The 26,665-nt window shown below is 46.2% G+C and overlaps 1 long non-coding RNA gene across 1 annotated transcript; it reads right to left on the reverse strand.

Annotated features, from left to right (window-relative positions):
* Window positions 1-5,723: 5,723 nt before the first annotated feature.
* On the reverse strand, window positions 5,724-25,976 carry LOC115469752. Its single transcript, XR_003942036.1, has 3 exons — window positions 25,963-25,976; window positions 21,045-21,049; window positions 5,724-5,805 (listed from the first exon to the last, which is right to left on the reverse strand). It is a non-coding gene; the product is annotated as an uncharacterized LOC115469752 (long non-coding RNA).
* Window positions 25,977-26,665: the final 689 nt, after the last annotated feature.

Below are 26,665 nucleotides of genomic sequence, written 5' to 3' on the forward strand. Positions count from 1 at the left end.
ACCATTAGGCTACTCCTCCTACTCCCACTGAGGAGCTGGACTACAAGAAGATATTGTATACAAGACTGTGTGTCTTTGGAGGAGTCTATGTGGAAGTGGATCCCAGAAAGAAATCCCATTCTCTTTCCCTTACTAAAGGACGCTAGGACATGGGCTTAGCCTGTGCTAATGCAGGACTTTTTCTGCAATTTTTACCATGCCCAGAATATAGGGCATTTTCAATCATTTTTTTCAAGTTGTGCGCTAACGTTTGCATTGGCATGTTACCTGAAAAAAAATTAATGAGTAAGCACTGTAAGGAGGAGGTAGAAGGAAGGCAGAGAAGAGTTGATAGTGACAGTAAGCGGGGAAAGGAGAAAAACCCTCAAAGGGGAAAAGGGAGGAGGAGTCTGATGAAAAGGGAAGAGAACTACAGAGCCCAGCAACACTTGCAAGGGAGGCGGGAACAAGAGAAACAGTACCACAACTCCCAGCAGGTAGTAGAGTCAGGGGGTGATTGGGAGATGGAGGATAATCAGGGGAAGGAGCAGCACCTGGGAGAGAGGGTGGGGGAAGACTCCATGGAGTGGGAGGAGATTGAACTAGGGGAGGAAAGCGAAAGGAAAGAGGTTGGTGAGGAGCAAATGGAGTTCTTTTGCTCAGGACAAAGGGCGGTGGAAAAGGAAGAGACTGCAGAGAGAGAGAGAAGCCAGAGCTTTGGGGCCGCTAAGTGACATTGCCTAGATGCGGTCTGGCTTCATGGAACTGTGGGAATTAATTACCTGAAGGAGGTCAGTCTGAACATTTGTGGGAGGTTGTCAGAGTGTTGGTGTCTGGCAAATGAGGGTGGTGAAAATGCCTCTAACTCCTAGGCAGTAGCAGAGAGGAGCGGAGGAATAGACTGAACCACAGGTTTTCCCAAGTCTTTAGCTAATTCTAAGACTGAACTGTTGTTTGTTTGGTGTGTTGGAAAAGTGAAGCAAAGTGCACGGAGACCAACAGCTGTGGTACAGTGAACATACTGTTTTTCCCACTGGTACCACGGTGTAATAAAGTACTCTGCAGGATAAATTTGGTACTGTGAATAATTACTTTTTGCAAGTGAGCAGAAGCAGTTCCTCTTAGGAGGGGGATTAGCCCCAATTGTGTGGGTGAAGACAGACAGCATGGAGAGGTGCGGGTCGAGAGCGGACAGCACGGAGAGGTGCTTGCTGACATTTGGTGGCAGCGGTGGGATCTACAATGAACTTCCACGTGGGTGAGGAGAGGCCTCAAGGAAGCGGAGGGAGTTCCACAAACAGGCCAGTCGAGTTGCCAGAACGAGGTGGTGGTGTCCTGGAGGTTCCAGAAGCCCGTCGAGGGGGCCAACGCTGACAAAGGTGCAAAATCCTTGGCTATCCGGTGAGCATATAGCAGGGCCGGGAGGGATTTTGCTTATGCATGTGTGGTGCCGCAGGGGGGCAAACCTATGAAAGCAGCTGCACTTGGATGTTGTTTTTCTTTGGGTTTGTCTAGGTGAGAAGAAGGCCTGCCACAATGGATCCAAAGGAGATGTTTTCCTTCATGGCCCATCAATTCCAAAAACAACAGGAACTGGCACACAAGCTGATGGAGGACTCCTTGGCTGCCTCGAGGGCTCAGCAACAGCCGCTTCTGGAACTTTGTCAAGAGTTGTTGAAAGGAGGAGCACGGGTACAGGCTGGGCCGACAGTGCCAGAGGGAGCTGCAACTGGAGGAGGACCTTTGCCAGGAGGCATGATGGGAATGAACTGGTTACCCTGGGGTAAGCTGTCTGATAAGGACGACATTGAGGATTACCTGGGGGCATTTGAACGGGTAGCGGTGGCTGCAGCCTGGCCAGGGGAGCAATGGACTATGAGGCTGGCTCCGGCGTTGTCTGGGGAGGCCTTGGCGGCTTTTCGCAGTCTCCCTGCTGTAGAGATTGCGGATTATGCTAAACTGAAATGGGCTATTTTGGACAGGTATGGACTAAGTAAGCAGTCATACCGGCGGAGACTGAGAGAATGGAGGTGGGCAGAGGGGGAGACGCCCAGGGCTTTGGCCCAGAAATTAATGGATTTGGCCACCAAGTGGTTAGAACCAGAAAAAAGCTCAGTGACACAAGTAATGTTAGAGCTGGTGTTGGAGCAGTTTCTGGAGGCCTTACCGGAAGAATTAAAAAGGGATTTGATTAGGCGGGGATGTGGGACCTTGGATGAAGCAGTTAAAAGTATGGAATGCGAGATCCAAGATGGCGCCTGAAACGGTGTGAGTGTCGGACCCCCTGAGCTCCTAGCAGGGGAAGACGCCAGAAGACCTGAATAAACAACATGGGTAAGAGAAAGGGGAAAGCGAAGACTCTTACCTCCTCGAGTCAAGCTATGAACCCCGCTGTGCGCCAAACCGTGCTGGAGGCTTTTGGAGTTCGGGCACTCGGAGAGCAGCTACCTGCGACCACGGGATCGGCTTCAATTGAAGCGGATCATAGCATTGAGGGCATATCACTTAGCCCGCCCTCGAGCACAGCCCCCCCGAGGCCAGGAACAGGCATGACGCTGACGGAGGCTCGGAACGACGGAGTGATTGGTGGAATACAACCCCTGTCGTCTGAACCAGGAGGGCCCGTTAGCGCTTCGACGCCGACCAAATTAACAACGGAGGATAATACCTCTTCTATGGATCGAGCTCCTGTTCCTGTGGAAACTCAAGGTGTAGGAAGACCTGCTGTGATTACATTGGAGACGCTCTGGGACGCCATTCAAGGTATTAGCACTGCTTTACAAACGAATTTAAACTCCCTGACGGGAGAAGTAACTGATTTGAAACAAAATCATCAAGAAATAGTTGGAAAAGTCCAAGATAATACAAATAAGGTAACAACTTTGGAAATGGAGGTCAATAAATTACAAAATGTTTCGGCCACATTGATCAGGGACAGAGAAGTTCAATATCGTAAAATGGAATTTCTTGAAAATCAAAGTCGCAGGAATAACTTGAGATTCAAAAACTTTCCCAAATCCCCACTAATTCCTGCTGTTGACATGTTGCAGAAATACTTTGGAGAAGTCCTGGGAATACCGGCAGAGGGGTTTTCCCCTATTGCTAGAGCCCAGTACATTACAGGATTTAAAAAAAGTGTCTGGTGGACAATCTCAAGCTCAACCAGACTTTGATTTGTCTGGATTTTTGGAGTCATCCCTGGAAATTGTGACCGAAAGAACTACTTTAATTGTTACCTTTGCTTTGGAGATAGATCGTAATAACATCTTTAAGACTTATTTTCGTCATGTAAATGCAAGCTTTATGGGTTCAAGGATACAAATTTTCCCTGATCTAGCGAGGGGTACTCAAAAGAGAAGGAGAGAGTTCTTGTCTTATAAAACAAGAGCTCTCAACTTAGGAGCTATTTTTCAACTAAAATTTCCCTGCAGATGTTTGATATCCCTAAATGCCAATAATTATGTATTCTTTGACCCCCATAAAACTGCAACAGTTTATTGAATCACATGAAAGCGCTGCTAAGCCCTGAATGGGTAACCCTGTGAAAAATGCTATAAGTGGGCTAGCAGGATTATCTGCTCTTCAAGTTTCTTTGATTAAGACTAGTTAATTATTACTTTTTATTTTCCTGGTACTTGGATTAATGAATAGTGGACAAAGTTTATAGAGAACTTTATTGCCTTATAATCTTGATTTTTTTTTATTCGTATTTTCTGTATTCCCTTTACATTTATACTGTGTAAATAAATGTAAAATGATATAAATAAAGAATTTAAAAAAAAAGTATGGAATGCTTTCTAGAGGCACAGCATGCGGGTGGGAGAGGGGTGCGGGCAGGGAAAGAAAGCTCTATAACAGGGTCTAGGCCTCTGCAGGCAAGGAGTGTACCGGCTAGTAAGGGAGAAAGGGGAGTGGAGGTCTCGGGGTATGCCGGGGATCGGATTTGCTACAGGTGTGGGCGTAAAGGACACTTAAGGAAAGATTGTAGGGCCAAAGAGGGCTTTACTTCTCACTCTTACAAGCAGGTTACACATCCCTTTTCTCAGGTCGTGGAGGTGAGGGGGTTGAAGGTGGAGGCCCTATTAGACTCGGGAGCTGATCAATCTATGCTTTCGAGGAGGTTATGGTCCCGTATAAGTAAGGGAAAGAACGAACAGGGAGGGTCTAGTCCTGGTGAGGTAGCTATTCAATGTGTTCATGCGGCTAGTACAAGATACCCTTTACATTGGGTGACCATAAAAGGGCCTATGGGGGCACACCGGATATTAGTAGCGGTGCTTCCTCGGCTGCCTCAGGACCTGATACTGGGGAGGGACTGGGCTCCGTTTTCCCAATATGTAAAGGGGAGAAAAGCTCAGCAGGAGGGTGGGGAGGTTCTCCCTTTGGATCAGGTTTTCCCCTTTCATCCGGAGATTTTAGGTACTCCGGGGAAAAGTAGGAAAGGGGACCGACAAAAAAAAGGAGCTCAATGTAGAAGAAGGCAGGCTATGACAGAGGTCGAGGGGGAAGGAGATTTTCCAAGGGACCCAGGGGAGCTCTTGGAGCAGTTTCCATCTTTCCCAAGGGAGCAGGAGTCTGATGGTACCTTGCAATATGCCTGGAGTAGGGCCCGGGAAGGTGAGGGGGGCTCTTTCCCGCACTTTGTGGTAGAGAGGGGGCTGCTATTTAGAGTTAACTCGACAGCAGGGAAGGGGTGTCAGAAACAGTTGGTGATACCAAAGGGGTTTCGTAGCCTGATAATGAGATTAGCTCATGATCATCCTCTGGGGGGGGCATAAGGCAACACAGGGTACTCTGGACCAGGTTTTAAGAAGCCGCCATATTGTGTGACCCCAAACATTCGCAGATGCTATTGAAACAATAGCATACTTGTGAGGTTTATGGCTGCCTATGTGTGTGTGTGGTTTTTTTTATTTGACAGCTCTTTTATTTGAAAGCTTCCCATATGTAACCCAGGGTTTGTTTGTTTCTTTTTACCTCTGAGGAGTTCCTGGGGGGTCCCCACCAACTCAGCTCTGAGGCTCAGGCAAAGCTGGGGCCTTTCAAAAAGCTGCCCTCTACAACAATCGTACCTCCCGTGCAGGGGTGTGCTGGTAAATTTTTAACAGACTCTTTCTCCGGACGTAGCCAGCTCTGCAGTCGGAAGGGCCAGGAGTGGCCGGGGGGGGGGGGAGCAACACTTGCCTCTCTCTCTCCTCCCTCCCTTCGTGTGGGCACGCTAGGCATACCTTTGCTGGCAGCCAATAAATGGACTGCCACCACTCCCAACGTCATGCTTTGAGCAGCATGCTGGAACTTCTCTCACATGCTCGAGAAGTCCCAGCCTGCTGCCCAGAGCTGGAAACAAGGAGCGGGGAGCAGCAGTAGTCTATTTACTTGGCTGGCGGGGTTCAGCATCCCCACCAGCAAAGTAAAAGATAATTCAGCAGGGGCCCAAGCCCAAATTTTGGGAGCCAGTTGTAGACATGGAGGGCCCTACTTTAACAACCGGCTCCCAAAATTCTTAAAAACTTAACAACCGGCTCTTGCGAGCCTGTGAGAGTCTGCTCCAGCACACCACTGCTCCCATGGCTCTGGAGTGCCTGTACCCGCGGACCGCAGCTCATGCCCCCGGACCCCATAGAGGTTAAAAAAAAACCTTGGGTTATGTATGGGAAGCTTTCAAATAAATAAAAATGTCAATTTTTTTTTAAAACACATAGGGAGTCATAAACCTCACAAGTTTGCTATGGTTCTCATATCTGCAAATGTTTGGGGATCACACAATATGGCGGCAAGTTCCACCCACTTGCTTCAGCCCACAGAATAGGCTAGATAGGCTCATGCCTTCTGTTGTCATAAAATCTCCTTGGATAAGGTAGCCAGCTGTGGCACTACCACATGGTTTTCTGATTTAACCCCACAGTAAGTCCTCTGTGGACAGGAAATACCTAATGTATCTGAACTTAACTCACCTTAAGCTACCAATGAACATGAGGAGCTAAAAATCTTTTTTTTTTTTTTTTTAATCCCTTGCCTGGGAATGCCTCCTCTCATGTTTTGAAGGGGGGAGGGGGAATTCTTTTCTGCCCCTTACATTGTCTAGTTATTTCACTCCCTCATTGGGAGTGCTTGACTCCATACTATTTTCTGTGAAAGGCAGAGATTTTCACTCACTCAGGGGGCAGCAATGTTGTCTTCCACTGGAGACTAATGTGTGAATCAACCTGCATCATTTATGTCACTGCATCTTTTGTATTTTTTTTAAATGGCTTTCTCTCTATTGTATGAATATAGAAAATAAATCTCTCTATTTAATAAAGACCAGATGAGTCTTTTTGCAATCATACTCCCCTTTGGCCTTTGGTTGCACTCTTGGGTGTTCCTGGGTGACATTCCCTCTCCTGGTCACTGTCCTGTCTGATTTTTCACTATCCTCCCACCCACTTCCATGTCTTAATAGTCATTGTGTTATTCTTTTATTGATAATTAGATAATTACCCTTGTTATGTTAAGCTACTATTATATCTATGATTGTAACCTAAGCCTCCTTATGTAGCTCCTCCTTTTTACTCCTCCACTTTATAATAATTGTAAACCGCATAGATGTTATTCTTTGATTTGCAGTGTATCAGTAAATGTGAACTGTGAAATGTATTTATTGTGCATGATTGAAATCAATGTACAACTAGTGCCATCTGCTGGAGTTAATGGGAATAACTAGAAAAACCATCACCTTGGGCACCTCTCCTACCTTTACAGAACAAAATGAATTGCAGAAAAATAAATCATAAAGATCAAATCCTTCTTCTGCCCTTTCACAATTCTTTGATTTAAAGCAGCATTCTGTGCCACTAGGAAACTCTCCTACTTAACACAGTTTGTGATTTTCATTTTAGCTAAGCTCTATAACCGGGGCCAAGTGATTCAGAATTTGTAGATAGGACACAGCATCATGCATCTGAACTTCTTTCATCCAAAAAACTCTCAGTATCTGAAAAAAACATGATTGGCTTTGTTCCACGTTCTGTTTTCAGGACAAATTTCTATATCTGAAAAAGAGTTGGTGACTTATAATCTATAGAAGGAACAGCTGTGTTGTCAGAGCAGTGGGTTGAGAGCTAAGTTTCAAATCTCAGTAATGTTCCTTGTCACATCACCCTTCACTGTCTCAGGTGTGTTTAGACTGTAACTGGTCACCATTCAGCAGCAGCAGCAGCCAGCGTGCTTTCAAACACTGACCATCACCAGCTAAGTTAGACCTGGATATTCAAGGTTGGGCTCTGTCTGGTCACTGGCATTGAATATCCAAGTCTGGCCAGTCTGCTGGCCCTCGCACTTATACAGGTCCCAGCTGAATATCAGCTGGAATGCACATGTGCCTCTGTCAGTTTCTCTCCTCCCCATCCCCCCTATCGATTCAGATACCCCTTTTCAATTCAGACCAAACTTCCAAACCCTCCTCTGAAATTAGCCCCCCCCCCCCAAGTCTACCTACATCCATGGTGGTTCAATGGGGGAATCTCAGGCAGGAGCAGTGGCGTACCAAGGGGGGGCGGTGGGGGCGGTCCACCCCGGGTACACGCCACTGGGGGGTGCTACGGCGCGCGCTGCTCTGAGTTCACTGACTTCTTCGCGCGCTCGCTGCAGCTCCCTCTGCCCTGGAACAGATTACTTCCTGTTCCGGGTCAGAGGGAGCTGCAGTGAATGCGCGAAGTCAGGGAACTCTGAGCAGGCGCGCACTGCGGCACCCCCCCCAGCGGCGTGCACCCGGGGGGGGGTCCGCGCTGCATCAGGGGGGTGCTGCACCCGGGGGGGTCCGCGCTGCATCGGGGGAGTGCTGCACCCGGGGGGGGCGCCGCCCCGGGTGTCCGCCCCCCTAGGAACGCCAATGGGCAGGAGCGACCCACATTCCCTCCTGCCCCTAGCACAGGGATTCTCAACCCAGTCCTCAAGGCACACAGTCTGGTTTTCAAGATAACCACAGTGAATATGCATGATACAGATTTGCATACAATGGAGGCAATGAATACAAATTTATCTCATGCATATTCATTGTGAATATCTTGAAAATCAAACTGGCTTGGTGTGTATCCCAAGGACTGGGTTGAGAACCTCTGCCCTAGTAGATCTCTCCTTATGCTCCCTTTGGGTCCTGAAATGTAATTTGAGGGAGAGATTTTACTAGATGGATGCTTTTTCCACTGTTACAGTGTCTCTTACCCTCACTGGCAGGCAATTGTGAATACTCTAAAGAAAGCTAATGTCCACTCCAGAAGTCTATATCTAAAAATGTTCTTTACCAGGTGAATCAAAATCAAACTGAGTTCATCTGTGCAGCTTTACAGACTTCAAAACATAAGAAAAGTAGACACTAGGTTATTTGTGCTGAATTTATCCTCCTAGGGTTTCCTCTCCTCCTCTGGTTTGGGATTCTTCTACTCCCATTCATATCAACTTGCACAAATTCCTCTTCTCCTGCCCCTTTGTAAGTTGCTTTTATTGAATCGTGGGTTTAAAAAAGGGATGGACAAGTTCCTGGAGGAAAAGTCCATAGTCTGTTATTGAGATGGACATGGGAGAAGCCACTGCTTGCCCGGGATTGGTAGCATGAAATTTATTTATTTATTTATTTATTTGTAACATTTGTATCCCACATTTTCCCACCCATTAGCAGGCTCAATGTGGCTTACAAAATACCGTATAGGCGAACACCAAGTCCAGTAGGGTAAACAAATATAGATTGAAATTGGGGTCCGATAAGGTTAGGGTATAAGGTACAATAAGGGTCAACGATAATAAGGAATATATAATGTCCAATACGATCTAAGGTTATGTTGTGTTGCAGAGTTGAAGCACACTAATGTTGCTACTAACTGGGTTTCTGCCAGGTACTTGTGACCTGGATTAGCCACTGTTGGAATCAGGATACTGGACTAGATGGACCACTCGTCTGACCCAGTATGACTATTCTTATGTTCTTAAACAACACCTCTCATACTAAAGGCTTAAAATGATTTGAGAGTAGAAAAGAGTAAAGTTATAAATGGGTCTTCCAACAAAAGCACTCGTAGGTGAAAGAAGTCACAAAAAGTGTTTATTGAAACAACCATGTTTCAATCACCTGCCTCAGGGGTCTGCTGATGTACAAAAACAATTCTCTAATAAAAGATGGCACTATGGTATGAATGGTTCGAAAAAAAACTCTGCTTCTCACTTACATGGGACAACCACTCATTACTCTTGTGCATGAACAGTAATTCGATAAAAAACTCTGCTCATAGTTATAGTGTGGAACGACTGCTCATTATTCTTGTGCATGGAATGAGTGATTGTCCTATGCAATAGCGACAAGCAGAGTTGCTCATTGAACCACGCATACCATAGTGTCGTTTTTGACATCTTTTATAATAGAGAATAATTGTTTTTATACATCAGCAGACCCCTGAGGCAGGCGATTACACCAAAACACAGTCCCGTGTCGGGTCCTCTGTTGTTTCAATAAACGCTTTTTGTGACTTCGTTCACCTACGAGTGCTTTTGCTGGAAGACCCATTAACAACCCTATTCTTTTCTACTCCCGTTCTGGCTATCATAGTGGTTTGTTCCTTTCTCCACTCCGGTGACTTTTCTCCTGTTAAAATCATTTGGCCCATAGAATAACAGCATCACTCTTGCTGGCCCTCCTCTCTTCCAGTACTCCCTTCTTCTGGTCGCAGGGCCCATCAGCCAACTCCCAAGCTGTCAGTCCTCTTCTCCAGTGCACCTCACACTAGTCATACACCTCAACAGTACAACTCTTCTCTCTTTAGGGGGGGGGGGGGGGGAGGAGGAAAATAACCTAGGACTCCATTAGCTCAGAAACCCTATCGTCTCTTCCCGCTAGCATGACAGAAGAGAGACAAATACTTTCCATACTTTGCTGGCCTCCCACTTAGTCACCTCTCCCCTCTCCAGTCGGTTCAAAACTCTGCTGCCCGTCTCATCTTCCGCCAGGGTCGCTTTACTCATACTACCCCTCTCCTCAAGACCCTTCACTGGCTCCCTATCCGTTTTCGCATCCTGTTCAAACTTCTTCTACTAACCTATAAATGTACTCCCTGCTGCTCCCCAGTATCTCTCCACACTCGTCCTTCCCTACACCCCTTCCCGTGCACTCCGCTCCATGGATAAATCCTTCTTATCTGTTCCCTTCTCCACTATTGCCAACTCCAGACTTCGCGCCTTCTGTCTCGCTGCACCCTACGCCTGGAATAAACTTCCTGAGCCCCTACGTCTTGCCCCATCCTTGGCTACCTTTAAATCTAGACTGAAAGCCCACCTCTTTAACATTGCTTTTGACTCGTAACCACTTGTAACCACTCGCCTCCACCTACCCTCCTCTCTTCCTTCCCGTTCACATTAATTGATTTGATTTGCTTACTTTATTTATTTTTTTGTCTATTAGATTGTAAGCTCTTTGAGCAGGGACTGTCTTTCTTCTATGTTTGTGCAGCGCTGCGTACGCCTTGTAGCGCTATAGAAATGCTAAATAGTAGTAGTAGTAGTAAGTGGTTCTTAGCCCATTCTTTGGGAGACACCCAGCCAGTCAGGTTTTTAGGATATCCACAGTGAATATTCATGAGATAAATTTACATGCACTACCTCCATTGTTTGCAAATCTACCTTATGCATATTCATTGTGGGTGTCCTGAATACTTGACTGGCTAGGTGTGTCTTAAGGACTGGAATGAGAACCCCTGCTTTATAGAGTACTATTGTAACCGGGTATATATGTACCTAACATTGAGATGCCCACATGTACTGGCCATGGTATGAGTGGTTTGCAGTCAGCGTGGTAATAGCAAGTATTGTCACTGAAATAGATGAGCCCTGAAGCAGTCATGATATGCCTCTGTACAGTGCCATGTACACCTGGTGTGTACATATCCCAAAATTTTCTAAATGGTGCTCAAAACTTTGTGTGTGCCCAATTTGCACACACAAATGAATAATGAGCCAATTAGCATGAATAATTGAGTGCTTGCAAACAATTATTGGTGCTAATTGGCAGCAATTTGAATTTGCAGGTGCATCTTCCTAGTCAGCATTCTATAACAACGTGCGCGTAAATTTTGAAACGCAGATCCAAAAGGAGGTGTGGCCATGGGGAGCATGGGTGGATCAGGGGCATTCCTAGAATTTGCATGCAGAGTTATTGAATACAGCAGATCTGCACCTAATTTTGGAGTGAGGATTTACACCAGGTTTCAGTTGGTGTAAATCTTTGCTCCCAATCCTAGCGCTAAGCACTATTCATTTATTTGGATTTTGCTCCCACCTTTTCCATTAGTAGCTCACAGTGAGTTATATTCAGGTACACTGGGTATTTCCCTATCCCAGGAGGGTTCACAATCTAAGTTTGTACCTGAGGCAGAGGAGTGGCCTAGTGGTTAGAACACTGGTCTTGCATTCCAGAGGTGGCCAGTTCAAACCCCACTGCTGCTCTTTGTGATCTTGGGCAAGTCACTTAACCCTCCATTGCCTCAGGTACAAACTTAGATTGTGAGTCCTCCTGGGACAGAGAAATATCCAGAGTACCTGAATGCAGGGCCGGTCTTAGCAAGTGCAGGGCCATATGCAGACCAATCTGATGGGGCCCCATCCTAGCCCCGCCCCCACGCTAGCTCCAGGGCCGGCCACCGCTCCCTCCAAGCTCCAGGGCAGCCACCCCTCCCTCCGAGCTCCAGGGCCATCCCCTGGGCTCCCCAGCTCCAAGGCCCCGCTCCCTCCCTCCCAGCTCCAAGGCCGGCTGGCCAGTCTCTCTCTCCCTCCCACCCACCAGCTCCAAGGCCCCCCTCCCTCCCTCCCTCCCTCCCAAACAAGGGCGGCACCAGAGCTGAACGAGAGAAGGGAAAGGAAGGCTCCCGAAGCGCCGCCCAGCAGCTCGCACGCTTTTCACGGCTGCTGCTACCTGCCGGCCGCTCTACTACTACTATTTAGCATTTCTATAGCGCTCCAAGGCGTACGCAGCGCTGCACAAACATAGAAGAAAGACAGTCCCTGCTCAAAGAGCTTACAATCTAATAGACGAAAAATAAAGTAATCAAATCAATTAATGTGTACGGGAAGGAAGAGAGGAGGGTAGGTGGAGGCGAGTGGTTACAAGTGGTTACGAGTCAAAAGCAATGTTAAAGAGGTGGGCTTTCAGTCTAGATTTAAAGGTGGCCAAGGATGGGGCAAGACGTAGGGGCTCAGGAAGTTTATTCCAGGCATAGGGTGCAGCGAGACAGAAGGCGCGAAGTCTGGAGTTGGCAGTAGTGGAGAAGGGAACAGATAAAAAGGATTTATCCATGGAGCGGAGTGCACGGGAAGGGGTGTAGGGAAGGACGAGTGTGGAGAGATACTGGGGAGCAGCAGAGTGAGTACATTTATAGGTTAGTAGAAGAAGTTTGAACAGGATGCGAAAACGGATAGGGAGCCAGTGAAGCGACTTGAGGAGAGGGGTAGTATGAGTAAAGCGACCCTGGCGGAAGATGAGACGGGCAGCAGAGTTTTGAACCGACTGGAGAGGGGAGAGGTAACTAAGTGGGAGGCCAGCAAGAAGCAGATTGCAGTAGTCTAAATGAGAGGTGACAAGGGTATGGATGAGGGTTTTGGTAGAGTGCTCGGAAAGAAAGGGGCGGATTTTACGGATGTTGTAAAGAAAGAAACGACAGGTCTTGGCAATCTGCTGGATATGAGCAGAGAAGGAGAGAGAAGAGTCAAAGATGACCCCAAGGTTTCGAGCTGAGGAGACAGGGAGAATGAGAGAGCCATCAACAGAAATAGAAAATGGGGGAGCGGGGAGGTGGGTTTGGGGGGGAACATGAGAAGCTCGGTTTTGGTCATATTTAATTTCAGGTGGTGTTGAGACATCCAGACAGCAATGTCAGACAAGCACGCTGAAACTTTGGTTTGGATGCAAGGTGAGATATCAGGGGTAGAAAGGTAGATTTGGGAGTCATCAGCATAGAGATGGTAGGAAAAGCCATGGGATGAGATTAATGAACCAAGGGAAGAAGTGTAGATAGAAAAGAGAAGGGGACCAAGAACAGAACCCTGAGGTACGCCGACAGGCAGAGGGATAGAAGTAGATGAGGATCCACCAGAGTGAACACTAAAGGTGCGGAGGGAGAGGTAGGAAGAGAACCAGGAAAGGACAGAGCCCTGGAATCCAAGTGAGGACAGGGTATCGAGAAGTATGCTGTGATCAACAGTGTCAAAAGCAGCGTAAAGATCAAGAAGAATGAGGATGGAATATTGACCTCTGGATTTAGCCAGTAATAGGTCATTGGAGACTTTAGTAAGCGCAGTTTCGGTTGAGTGGAGAGGACGAAAACCAGATTGTAGTGGGTCAAGAACAGCATGTGAGGAGAGAAAATCAAGGCAGCGGCGGTGAACAGCATGCTCAAGTAATTTGGAGAGAAAAGGAAGGAGGGAGATGGGTCGGTAATTAGAGGGACAAGTAGGGTCGAGTGAAGGCTTCTTAAGGAGAGGTGTGACCACAGCATGTTTAAAGGCAGCAGGGACAGTCGCAGTGGAAAGTGAGAGGTTGAGAATGTGACAGATAAAAGGAATAAGAGCAGGAGAGATGGCATTAAGAAGGTGGGTGGGAATGGGATCAGAGGAACAAATGGTACATTTTGAGGAAGAAAGGAGAAGTGTAGTTTCCTCAATTGTAACTTCAGGAAAGGAGGAAAGGGAATGAGGGGAAGGAGAGAGAGGAGAACGGACTAGTGGAGGGAGAGGTGGCGAGGTAGAGAATGCAAGATTTATCTTTTGAACCTTGTCGTGAAAGAATTCAGCAAGGGTCTGAGGAGATAATGAACGTCAACGACAAGGTAGCTTAAAATTAAGAGGGCAGGGGGACTGGAGCTTGGGCAGTCGGGGCGGGGTGACTTCAGGCGCGCTGCGCGGGGCCCCCTTGAGCGCGAGGCCCTATGCAGTCGCCTCGGTCGCCTCGCCCTAAGACTGGCCCTGCCTGAATGTAACTCACCTTGAGCTACTACTGAAAAGGTGTGAGCAAAATCTAAATAAATAAATGGAGGGTTAAGTGACTTGCCCAAGATCACAAGGGCCAGCAGTGGGATTTGAGCCAGCCACCTCTGGATGTCAAGACTATTCTATAAACAGTGCATAACTGAGTGCTGATAAAATAGCACTTGGGGCTCATTTTTTTTCAGTGCCCAAATTTAGACACCATTCACTAAATTTAGCCCAAAGTGATAATATTAGACTGCATCTGATTCACTTAGCTTTTTTCCCATTCTGTGGCATGACGGTTTCAATTTGTTAAAGATCTGGGCTACTCTTCTGAGGAACAGTTCATCCAGGCTCAATCCCCAGGGGGAACAGAGACTTTGGTGAATCAAGCCCTGACCTGCTGTTTGCTGACCTGCGTGGCAGTGTCCTGTTAATCGCAGTGCTTCCTGCACAGAGTATAAGTCCTTTGCAGCAAAATAATTAAACTGCTTCCTTCCCCAGCCGTGTCGCATCCCACAGCATGTTTACAAAATGTAAGACAACCAAAGGACAATGTCAGCCAGGCAGCCTGGGTTTTCCGGATGGTAGGTAGGAAGCTGGCACCATCTATTGGAGCTGTTGATTAGTGGCAGTTTGGTCAAGTGTGTTGTCATGGATGGTAATTGTGATTATGGACAGTTTCACACAATGCTCTGCATGATATCCTGTGACGTACCTGAAATGAAAGGGATTTTACCTTTCTCTAAGAGAGACGAGGATACAGTACTCTATGAAATGGGTTATAACGTAGGGGGTAATTCTATAAGCTGGCACCTCCTTTTAGATGCCCTGATACCACAAGGTGACAGCCTTTATCTGACTGCCCAGACTCCCTTATAGAAACCAGTATCAGAGTCAGGGCCGGTCTTAGCAAGTGCGGGGCCCTATGCAGACCAATTTGATGGGGCCCCACCCTAGCCCTGCCCCCACCTAACTCCGCCCCCACCTAGCTCCACCCCCGGCTACCCCTCCCTCCGAGCTCCCGGGCTGCTCCCTCTGAGCTCCAAGGCCCCCAGCTCCAAGGCCCCCCTCCCTCCCGGTCATTTTTTAACACCCCCTCCAAAATCCAGTACTAGGTATGCCGAGAATACAAAACACTCAGGACCTATTGAGCAATTCTACCATACCATAAGCAGTCATTTCTACTAGTCACACAAGGAAAAGGAAAGCATCTTAAACACTACAGTGAGCACTAGAACATCAATTCACCTATTGTAAAATAAAACCAGACAGAATAGTACAGATCGTCGATCCTGCACAGTCAATGCCAACTGAAAGCCATGTCTTTTTCACAAACACAGATACACCCTAATCCACTATAGAATAAGTAGTAATATTTAAACTTTCTATTTAGATAAAAATTAAACTGAACCCCCAAGATGCCAGACTCTGCATACAATTCAACACCACAGAAACAGAAAATGACCCCTAGTACTGTGCAAAATATAAAGACAGCAGATGTAAATTTGAAAAAACTAACAAATACCAATCACCACTTTACAAATTAACAAATAGAAATAAAACAAATACTGAAAATAAAATAATACCATTTTATTGGACTAATACATTTGGCTTCCAGAGGCCAAAATCTCCTTCCTCAGGTCAATACAGTATAGTACTGTTACAGTATCCTATCCTGACCTGAGGAAGGGGGTTTTCTTCTCTGAAAGATAAGTCAAAATGTATTAAAATTAGTCCAATAAAAAGATTACCTTATTTACATGTTCTATTTATAAACATTTATTAACACAGCTACAATACTATATCCTAAAGCAAAAAAATAAAAATATATATTTTTACAGTTTGTTGTCTCTGGTTTCTGCTTTCCTCATCTTCTTTTTACTGTCTTCCTTCCATCCAGCATCTGTCATCCAGTGTCTGCCCTCTCTGCTGTTCCCTCCATCCAATGTCTGCCCTCTCTCCCTGCTCCTTCCATCCACATCTGCCCTCTATCTCTGCTCCTTCCATGATCCATCCACCATCTGCCCCTGTCTGCCCTCTCTCTCTCCCCCATCCATTCACTGTCTGCCCTTTCTATCCCTGCCATCCACTGTCTGCCCTTTCTCTTTGCCCCTTCAATCCACAAATTGACCTCCCTCTCCCATCCATCCAGGGTTTGCCCTCCCTCTCCCTACCCCATCCAGGATCTGCCCCTCTCTCCGCCCTTTTTCAGTCCCCAGTTCCAGCCCCACTATCCCACCAGTCCCCCATTTCAGCCCCAGCCCTTTTCTCCCACCAGTCCTGAGCTTCAGCCCCCCAGCCACTTCTCCCTATCCCATTTTCAGTCTCCAGTCCCAATACTAGCCCCCTTATCCCACCTACCCTCCTTTTCAGCCCCCAGTTCCAGCCCCCTTCATCCACATGCCTTGTATTAGGGCCCCCTTTTCAGAACCATTCTCCCACCTGACCCACGCATGGCCCCCATTTTCCCATATGGCCCCTTCTCAGACCCCATTGCCTGCCCCCTTCTCCCATCCGAGAACCCCCTCCCCAGTCCCCTTCTCCCATCCAAGAACACCAGTCCCCTCCCCACCCGTCCCCTTTAACCATCCAAGAACCCCCTCCCCACCTCAGTCCCCTTCTCCCATCCAAGAACCCCAGTCCCCTCCCCACCCGTCCCCTTCTCACATCTGAGAACTCCCTCCTCAGTCCCCTTCTCCCATCCAAGAACCCCAGTCCCCTCCCCACCCGTCCCCTTCTCACATCCGAGAACTCCCTCCTCAGTCCCCTTCTCCCATCCAAGAACCCCAGTCCCCTCCCCACCCAACCCCTTTAACCATCCAAGAACCCCCTCCCCCTCCCCACCCCCTTCTCCCATCCGTGAACCCCCTCCCCACCTCGGTCCCCTTCTCCCATCCAAGAACCCCAGTCCCCTCCCCACCCATCCCCTTCTCACATCCGAGAACTCCCTCCTCAGTCCCCTCCCCACCCCCTTCTCCCATCCGTGACCCCCCTCCCCATCTCAGCTTTAGAAATGTTAAGTAGTAGTCCCCCCCCCAACCTACCTACTAGCTTTGTTCTCCTGCCGCCCACCACCCTCACTGGCTTTAAAAAAAGAATTTGGAAGCGCCAGAGGGACAGGCAGCGCCTCGTGTCTGCCCTCCCTGCTACTAAAAATGTCTTCAACGTCGTCATTGGGCCTTCTCATATTGAGTCCCGCCCACCCTCGCGGTAATTGGAAGTTACCTCAGAGAAGGGTGGGACTCAATGTGAGAAGGCCCAACGACGACGTCGAAGACATTTTTAGTAGCAGGGCAGACGGGAGGCGCTACCTGTCACTCCAGCGCTACCAAATTCTTTTTTTAAAGGTAGGACAGGGTGGAAGCAGCGGGTGCAGGGCACCCCCCACCCGCTGACATCCGGGGCGGACCGCCCCCACCACTCCGCCGTCGCACGCCATCCGAGGGAGGGAGGGAGGACTGGAACTCGGGCGGTCGGGGCGGGGCGACCTTAGGTGCGCCGCGCGGGGCCCCCCTGAGCGCGGAGCCCTATTCGGTCGCCTCGCCTTAAGACCGGCCCTGATCAGAGTGTGACAAAGCAGTCTGTTTAAGAATGTAAAATTGCCTTTATTAATTCTGAAATGCATTTCTCTATTTCTCTAGTTTGGCCAGCAGGTGGTGCATGTTTATGTTAAAGCTGTTATAGAAAAGTGGATGCCCTCTTTGTTTCACTCAGTGAAGAAGTGAATCTACAGTACTGTGAGCAGTATACTTTTAAAACTTGTTGACTGGGCTCCGATTGGCCTGGAGTTTGAAATTACCTAGCAGTTTTTATTGCCTCTCTGTCTGGACTAATAAAGAATCCTGGTGGATTTACCCTGCTCGCAGGGTAAAAAACTTGCATCAGGCATGGATGCTTTTCAAAAACACCATTCTAGAGGTACAGGACAAATATATTCCGCATATTAGAAAAAGAGGAAAAAAGACCAAATGTCAGCCATTAAACAATCCTTCAGAAAATGGAGAAGAGAACCAACTGAAAATAATAAGATAAAACATAAGAAATGCCAAGCCAAATGCAAAGCGGAGAGAAGGAGGGCAAAAAAGGACTTTGAAAAAAAGTTAGCGTTAGAAGCGAAAATACATAGTAAAAATTTTTTTAGCTACATTAAAAGCAGGAAGCCGGCTAAACAATCGGTTGGGCCGCAGGACGAAAGTGGTGGGAAACGGGCAATCAGGGAAGACAAAGCCATAGCAGAGAAATTAAATGAATTCTTTGCTTTGGTCTTCACCGAGGAGGATTTGGGAGGGACACCGGTGCCGGAAAGGGTATTTGAAGCAGGCGAATCAGAGAAAATAAACGAATTCTCTGTAAACTTGGAGGATGTAATGGGTCAGTTCTGCAAACTGAAGAGTAGTAAATCACCAGGACCAGATGGTATTCATCCCAGAATATTAACAGAACTGAAAAATGAACTTGTAGAGCTACTGTTAGTAATATGCAATCTATCCCTAAAATCAGGTGTGGTACCGGAAGACTGGAGGGTAGCCAATGTTACGCTGATTTTTAAAAAATGTTCCAGAGAAGATCCGGGAAATTATAGATCGGTGAGTCTGACATCGGTACCGGGTAAAATGGTAGAGGCTATTATTAAGAATAAAATTACAGAGCATATACAAAAACATAGGCTGATGAGACAAAGTCAGCACAGATTTAGGGAAGTCTTGCCTCACCAATCTACTGCATTTTTTTTTTGAGGGGGTGAACAAACATATGGACAATGGGGAGCTGGTGGATATTGTGTATCTGGATTTTCAGAAGGTGTTTGACAAAGTGCCTCATGAAAGACTCCAGAGGAAACTGGAGAGTCATGGGATCAGAGGTAAGGTATTACTATGGATTAAGAGCTGGTTGAAAGATAGTAAGCAGAGAGTAGGATTGAATGGTCAGTATTCTCAATGGAGAAGGGTAGTTAGTGGAGTCCCTCAGGGGTCTGTGCTGGGACCACTGCTTTTTAACATATTTATAAATGACCTAGAGATGGGAGTAACTAGTGAGGTAATTAAATTCGCAGATGACACAAAGCTATTCAGGGTCGTCACGTCGCAGGAGGAGTATGAAAGATTACAGGAGGACCTTGCAAGACTGGGGGATTGGGTGTCTAAGTGGCAAATGAAGTTCAATGTTGACAAGTGCAAAGTGAATCATGTGGGTAAGAGGAACCCGAATTACAGCTATGTCATGCAAGGTTCCGCGTTAGGAGTCACAGACCTAGAAAGGGATCTGGGAGTCATCGTTGATAAGACGTTGAAAACTTCTGCTTAGTGTACTGCGGCGGCTAAGAAAGCACACAGAATGTTGAGTATTATTAGGAAAGGGATGGAAAACAAGCACGAGGATGTAATAATGCTGTTGTATCGCTCCATGGTGCGACCGCATCTTGAATATTGTGTCCAATTCTGGTCGCCGCATCTCAAAAAAGATATAAAGGAATTGGAGAAGGTGTAGAGAAGGGCGACGAAAATGATAAAAGGGATGGAATGACTTCCCTATGAGAAAAGGCTAAGAAGGTTAGGGCTCTTCAGCTTGGAGAAAAGGCAGATGAGGGGTGATATGATAGAAGTCTACAAGATAATGAGCGGAGTAGAGCGGACAGATGTGAAGCGTTTGTTTACAATTTCAAACAATAATAGAACCAGGAGACACAAGATGAAGCTAGACTATGGTAGATTTAAAACAAATAGGAGTAAGGTTTTCTTTACTCGGCATGTAGTTGGACTCTGGAACTTGTTGCCGGAGAATGTAGTGGCAGCAGCTGGCCTTACAGAGTTTAAGGGGGTTTGGACAGATTCCTGAAGGAAAAGTCCATTGAACATTATTAAAAAAAAAAATTTTTTTTGTTTGGGGGGGGGGGGGGGGGGGGTTGCTGGGTTCTTGAAGCCTGGATTGGCCGCTGTCACAGATAGGATGCTGGGCTTGATGGACCCTTGGTCTTTTCCCAGTATGGCGGTGCTTATGTGCTTTCTGGGAACTATGGGACCACTGGGAGTGTGGCCCCAGTAATCTAGAAATCACTGGGGATAATTTGAGAGTGGGAGACTCGCCCAGAGGCGGTTGTGACCCAGTCGGTGGGAAGAGGGTGCTAGAGCACAAGCGGCAGGTGCAGGCGGACCTGAGCTGTGCTGGGGATAGACCCACTAACAGGCTTATTTTGGAAACAGAAGGACGCCTATCTTTCGACACAAATTGGAAGATGGGCGTCCTTCTCACAGGGTCGTCCAAATCGGTATAATCGAAAGCTGATTTTGGACATCCCCAACTGCTTTCCGTTGCAGGGACGGCCAAAGTTCACAGGGCCATGTCAGAGGCATAGCGAAGGCGGGACTTGGGCATGCCTAACACATGGACGTCCTCGACCCATAATGGAAAAAAAAAAGGGCGTCCCTGACGAGCACTTGGACGACTTTACCTGGTCCTGTTTTTCTTATGACCAAGGCACAAAAAGGTGCCTGAACTGACCAGATAACCACCGGAGAGAATCGGGGATGACTTCCCCTTACTCCCCCAGTGGTCACTAACCCCCTCCCACCCTCAAAAAAAATCTTTAAAAATATTTTGTGCCAGCCTCAAATGTCATACTCAAGTCCATCACAGCAGTATGCAGGTCCCTGGAGCAGTTTTAGTGAGTGCGGTGCACTTCAGGCAGGCAGACCCAGGCCCATCTCCCCCCTACCTGTTACACTTGTGGTGGTAAATGTGAGCCCTCCAAAACCCACCACAAACCCACTGTATCCACATCTAGGTGCCCCCCTTCACCCGTAAGGGCTATGGTAGTGGTGTACAGTTGTGGGTAGTAGGTTTTGGGTGGGGTGGGGGGCTCAGCAAACAAGGTAAGGGAGCTATGTACCTGGGAGCAATTTATGAAGTCCACTGCAGTGCCCCCTAGGGTGCCCGGTTGGTGTCCTGGCATGTCAGGGGGACCAGTGCATTACGAATGCTGGCTCCTCCCACGACCAAAGGGCTTGCGTTTGATCATTTCTGAGATGGGCGTCCTCAGTTTCCATTATCGCCGAAAATCAGAAACTACCAAGTCTAGGGACGACCATCTCTAAGGATGACCTAAATGTCAAGATTTGGGCGTCCCCAACCATATTATCAAAACAAAAGATGGACGTCCATCTTGTTTTGATAATACGGGTTTCCCCACCCCTCCATCGGGACGTTTTGCAAGGACGTCCTCAGCAAAACCTGGGCGTCCCTTTCGATTATGCCCAAGTGTCCTCTGGGTAACCCCTGGTGGGTGGCTAGGCATTTCATGACACAGAGTTCCTACAATTTAGGCACCTGTGGTTACCCCAGCCAGATACCTGCAAACATCTAATGCAGAAAAGACATGCTAAGCCACTTACATGCACGTTTATAGAATAACACTTAGGTGTTTTGCAGCCACTTTTGCTTGGAAGTGTGCACTTATCTGTACATCCATGCACAAAACTGGCACTCAAATGCAGGCACCCAGTTATAGAATTGCCCTTATATTGTCCAGACATGTGCCTGATGTGAAGTTTCTTCTCCTTTATTCAGGAGACTCCTCCTTCTCCTCTAAGTCTCCAGAGATTTATTGTAGACCTGAAAATGAATGGTCAGAGTGAGCTTTGCCGCTTTCTTTCCCCTGTATTACTGCCCCCAATGATGATGATCAGCTGAGGCACTACATATTTTGAAGGGCTTTTCTCATTCCTTTATACAGGCAGATCAATGTGGTATTTAGAAAGCAGGTTCTCATTACCACAACACTATACCCCATCCCACTCTGTAGTATAAGCAGTTGTTCATATGGATATTATTTGTTGCAGCCTCCACAGAGCTAAGTGCAGGCCAACGCTGAGACACACAACAGTGCAGGAGCCAGCAGTGAGGATATTCAGAGGAGGCATGCTTAAAAACCCAAGACTTGGCAGTTATGGCATGGGGAGGTGGCCTGGGAGAGGCCACAGTGTGGCACAAGTGTAGGGGCAATATGCCTGAGTGAGGCTTTGTCCACCCATCATTTTGTGAGGGGTCTTTTCAGGTAGTTGAAAAACAAAACAGTGTGTGCAAAATAGCAGCCTCCTTTGATAAATGATAAAGGTTCATTTAAAGTGGTATTTTTAAAAAATCTGTAGTAACCCCTTTCAATCTTCTTAAGGGTAATTGGGCTGATATTCAGGGAGAGTTAACTGGCTGGGAACAGTCACTGACTGTTAACTTGCATCTCGGCAGATAACTGGTCATTTTCAGCAACATTTAACCGGTTATCGCCACTGAAAATGCCCGGCTATGGTTAGTGCTGAACATAAAGTCGATGAGATTGAGGATGTTCCGGAGGGATGACTGGTTAAGTCTTGATATTCATAACTTAATTGGCTAGGCTTGGTGGACAAATAAGGCCACATTAAAAGCAGGCAAATCTTTCCCCACTAAGCCATGACCGGTTAAGTCTGAATATTGACTTAACCGATCATACGCTAGCCAGCGTTCAAAAGTCCGGATATCAGTCACCGGAAACAGGTTGAATGCCCGCTGCCAGCTGAATATTGGGCAGAATGTAAATAAAACCTCTGGCTTCCCAACTGGAGAATGTGACCCCAGCTCTTTCACAAGACGGTGCACTTTTTGAAAAGAGTATACACTATTCACGAACACTACACCTCTTTCTGAAAGAGTACATAAACACATAAGTGTTGCCATACTGAGGCAGACCAAAGGTTCATCAAGCCCAGTATCCTGTTTCCAGCAGTGGCCAATCCAGATTACAAGTACCTGGCAAGATCCCAAAACAGTACAATACATTTTATGCTGCTTATCCTAGAAAAAAGAAGTGGATTTTCCCCAAGTCCATCTTAATAATGGCTTATGGACTTTTCTTTTAAGAAGTTATCCAAACCTTTTTTGAACCCCGCTAATCAAACTGCTTTTACCATATTCTCTGGCAACGAATTCCAGAGTTTAATTAAATGTTGAGTGAAGAAATATTTTCTCCGATTTGTTTTAAATTTACTACTTTGTAGCTTCATTGCATGCCCCCTAGTCCTAGAATTTTTGGAAAGAGTAAACAAGCGATTCACATCTACTCATGCCTCTCCACTCATTTGATATACCTCTATCAGACATTTTCTCTCCAAGCTAGAGAAGTAGCCTGGTGGTTAGTGCAGTGAAATTTGATCCTGGAGAACTGGGTTTGAATCCCCCTGCAGCTCCTTGTGACTCTAGGCAAATCACTTAATCGTCTATTGCCCCAGGTACAAATAAGTATCTGTATATAATATGTAAACCACTTTGAATGTAGTTGCAAAACCACAGAAAGGCAGTATATCAAGTCCAATTCCTTTTTGAATATGCTCTGTAATTTTGTTCTTTATAATAGTCTTTACCATTTTGCCTGGCACCAACGTCAGGCATACCGGTCTGTAACTTCCTGCATCACCACTGGAATCCTTTTTAAAAATTGGCGTTACATTGGCCACCCTCCAATCTTCCGGTACCATGCCTGATTTTAAAGATAAATTACATTTACTAACAATAGTTCTGCAAGTTCATTTTTCAATTCTATCAATACCATGTATACCATCTGGTCCTGGTGATTTGCTACTCTTTAATTTGTCAAATTGCGCCATTACATCTTCCAAGTTTACAGAGATTTGATTCAGTTTCTCTAACTCATCAGCATTGGGAACACTACCAACAATATTTCTCCCATAATGAAAAAAAAGTTGAACAAGAAAATGAACAAAAAAAATGAACAAATGTTCCTGTAAATGACACAAAACAAAAATGTGTAGGCTGTACATCCCTAGTGATCAGTATGCTTAATCCCCCTCTTGTCAAGCTTCTGGTGGTAACTCTGGATGCCATATGGACAGTAGTAGTGATACCTGAGGTTTCTCTTTGGATATAAGTTCTTCTTCGCAAAATGTGAAAATAGTGGTTTATAACAACTCCTTCAGACTTTATTTCCTTTTGCCACACCATTACATCAGGTGGTAAGAAGGCATCTCTCCTATATAAAAAGCTTTAGGATTGATATGTTGACACTGTTGCTCCATTGAAGCTGTCTTGGGAACAGGATTTAAGCTTCGATGCATCTGACTTTGATTGGCACACCTTCTGGGTTGACTCTATGCGTCCCACTAAGTCAGCAGCGATATCCCAATCCTCATACTTTATCTTCCACAGAGCCTAATGAACCCCTGCTCGAGTAGCAAGAATCACTAAGACTCTCCACATCAAATGCTGGTCTTGTCAGGAAAGAGATGGATCCTTAGTGCATATGGAGGCATATTTTCAAAGCACTTTGGGAGGCTAAGTTCCATAGGTTTCTATGGAACTTTGGGAGGCTAAGTGCTTTGAAAATGAGCCTCATGGTCTTCTTCTGCAAAAATGTTAGAGCGTACTGGAGCCTTATTTGGGCAAAAATGTGTCTCATTTTTCACTTGCCTGTGTCTACAACGATCTTGTATAAGGTTGTGATTCTGCGAGCCTCTTGTCCTAATATCTCTCTTCTAGAGTCAGATAAGAAGTTGTTTAATATCCTGTTAGCAGTTGCTTTGCACTTAATTGTATCAAATTGGAAAAATAATGTGCATCTAAATTATAATGAGTGGTGGAGTTACGTTTGTGTGATAAGAAAATATGAAACAATTCTGGCCCATAGACTTCATAGAGTTAAGTCTGTCTTAAGGACTTGGGCTCGATTAGACCTCTTTTGTCAGGAACCGCATAGCACTACTTGACTTTATGTATCTAGGATGTTTGTCTAAAGGTGTTGTCATGGAACGATAATGTTCTGATCTTTATTTACCCTTATTTACCATGGAGTGTTGTTTTTGTTTGCTTTTGTGTTTACTTTTCTGTCTTATGTTCTGAAAAACCTTTAATAAAAATATGGGGAAAAAAAAGAATATTGCATAGGAAATTGGAACAGATGGAGAACTTCACAAGACATCTGAATCTTCTTTTTCTAATCTGCCAAAAGTGAGGGGGTATCCAAGGACCAACCCAAGACAGCTGCCAAGTTAAAAAAAGCCCCAGAAGGCAGACGTGACGGAACATCTTTTTGGTTGGAGAGACAAAACAAATCGTCAAGACTTCAGCTGCATCCCCAAGCTCTTTAGTTGCTGATGTTGGGTTGGGCACAATATTGGTCAGGCCATGACCCCAGAGGCGCATCCCATTCCACTACCTATGCTTGAAACCAATTTTGATTATTTTTTCCTTTCACATATTAGTAGCCAAAGAAGCACAAGGAGCCTTCAAAAGTGGGGGCATTACGACTATACTTTATTAATCCTTGTGGTTCTTTGGCTTCTCGTTTCCACTTGTGCATTTTTTGATTCACATGTTAACAGACTGTTGACAACCATGAACAACAGTGAAACAGGTACAAAGGACCAAATTCCATAAACGGTGCCAAAAAAACACGCACTAAGCGCTATTCTATAATCAACACTGAAAGTTAGGTTCCATTTATAGAATACACTTAGGACTAGATTTTATATATGGTGCCTGAAAAATCTGCATTTTTAGGCATGGTATATAGAATACTCTTAGTTGATATCCCAGCGCCTAGAACTGGAACCATCCATTTACACCAAGGGAAACATGGCGTAAATGCCATTGAGTAGATTTAGGCACGGGGGCAAATTTTATAACAGTGAGTATAAATTTTGGAACGCCCACAAAACACCCATTTCTCTGCCCATAGCCATACCCCTTTTTGGCTCCATGCATTAGAATGTAGGCACTGTGCGTTACAGGATACGCTTAGTGAGTTATGTGCATAAATTCTAATTATTGCCACTTAGTGCTCATTATTGCTTAAGGCTGTTAAAAACACTGATTGGCTTGTTAAGCCAATTACGTTTGTAGTTACAGAATATGCTTGGATTTCAGCATGGAACACTAGGCGCAATATACAGTATCCGGAAGTTAGTGCTGGGATCGGTACCTAACATTAGATGCAAAGACTTATTCTAACTAAACCCTGGCGTAAATCCCCATGTCTAAATTAGGCGTGGAAACCCTTATTTGATAACAGCATGCATAATTTGTAGAAATGCCTCTGATCCGCCCATGACCCTCCCATAGCTGCACCCCCTTTTGGAGCCGCGTGCAAAATTTATGTGTGGATCCCCGCAACTAAAACTGTGTGCGTAAGGTGAAATTAGGCCTTACCTGCTAATTTTCTTTCCTCTAGACCCTCCAGACCGGTCAAGACGCTTGGGTTATGCTCGCCTACCAGCAGAGGGAGACTGAGAACACAAACTTGAAACTATGTACTTATAACCTGTGCCTAGCCATCTATAGCCAGTATACACATAGCAAAGCAGAGAATAAAAACACAACTCTGAAACTAGAAACCCCTGTACCTGGAAAACCCAAGGACAAGTACCAACAGTGTGCTGAAAACAGACGAGACGTCACAGCGTCCCGCTCTGTAATGTCTTAGAGTCAAAGAATTCTCTCTGACCACACAAACCTTAAGGAATAGTCCTAGCAGAACACGGCTCAAAATACTGCTATCCATATATACGGCTCAAAATACTGCTATGCAAAGACCCGGCTGAGGAATACTTCTGCGAAAAGAACGGACGGCTGAATACTTCTGCGAAAAGAACGGGCGGGCTCTTGACCGGTCTGGAGGGTCTAGAGGAAAGAAAATTAGCAGGTAAGGCCTAATTTCACC

Source organism: Microcaecilia unicolor, chromosome 4 (genome assembly GCF_901765095.1).
Source record: "Microcaecilia unicolor chromosome 4, aMicUni1.1, whole genome shotgun sequence".
Classification (NCBI taxonomy): Eukaryota; Metazoa; Chordata; class Amphibia; order Gymnophiona; family Siphonopidae; genus Microcaecilia; species Microcaecilia unicolor.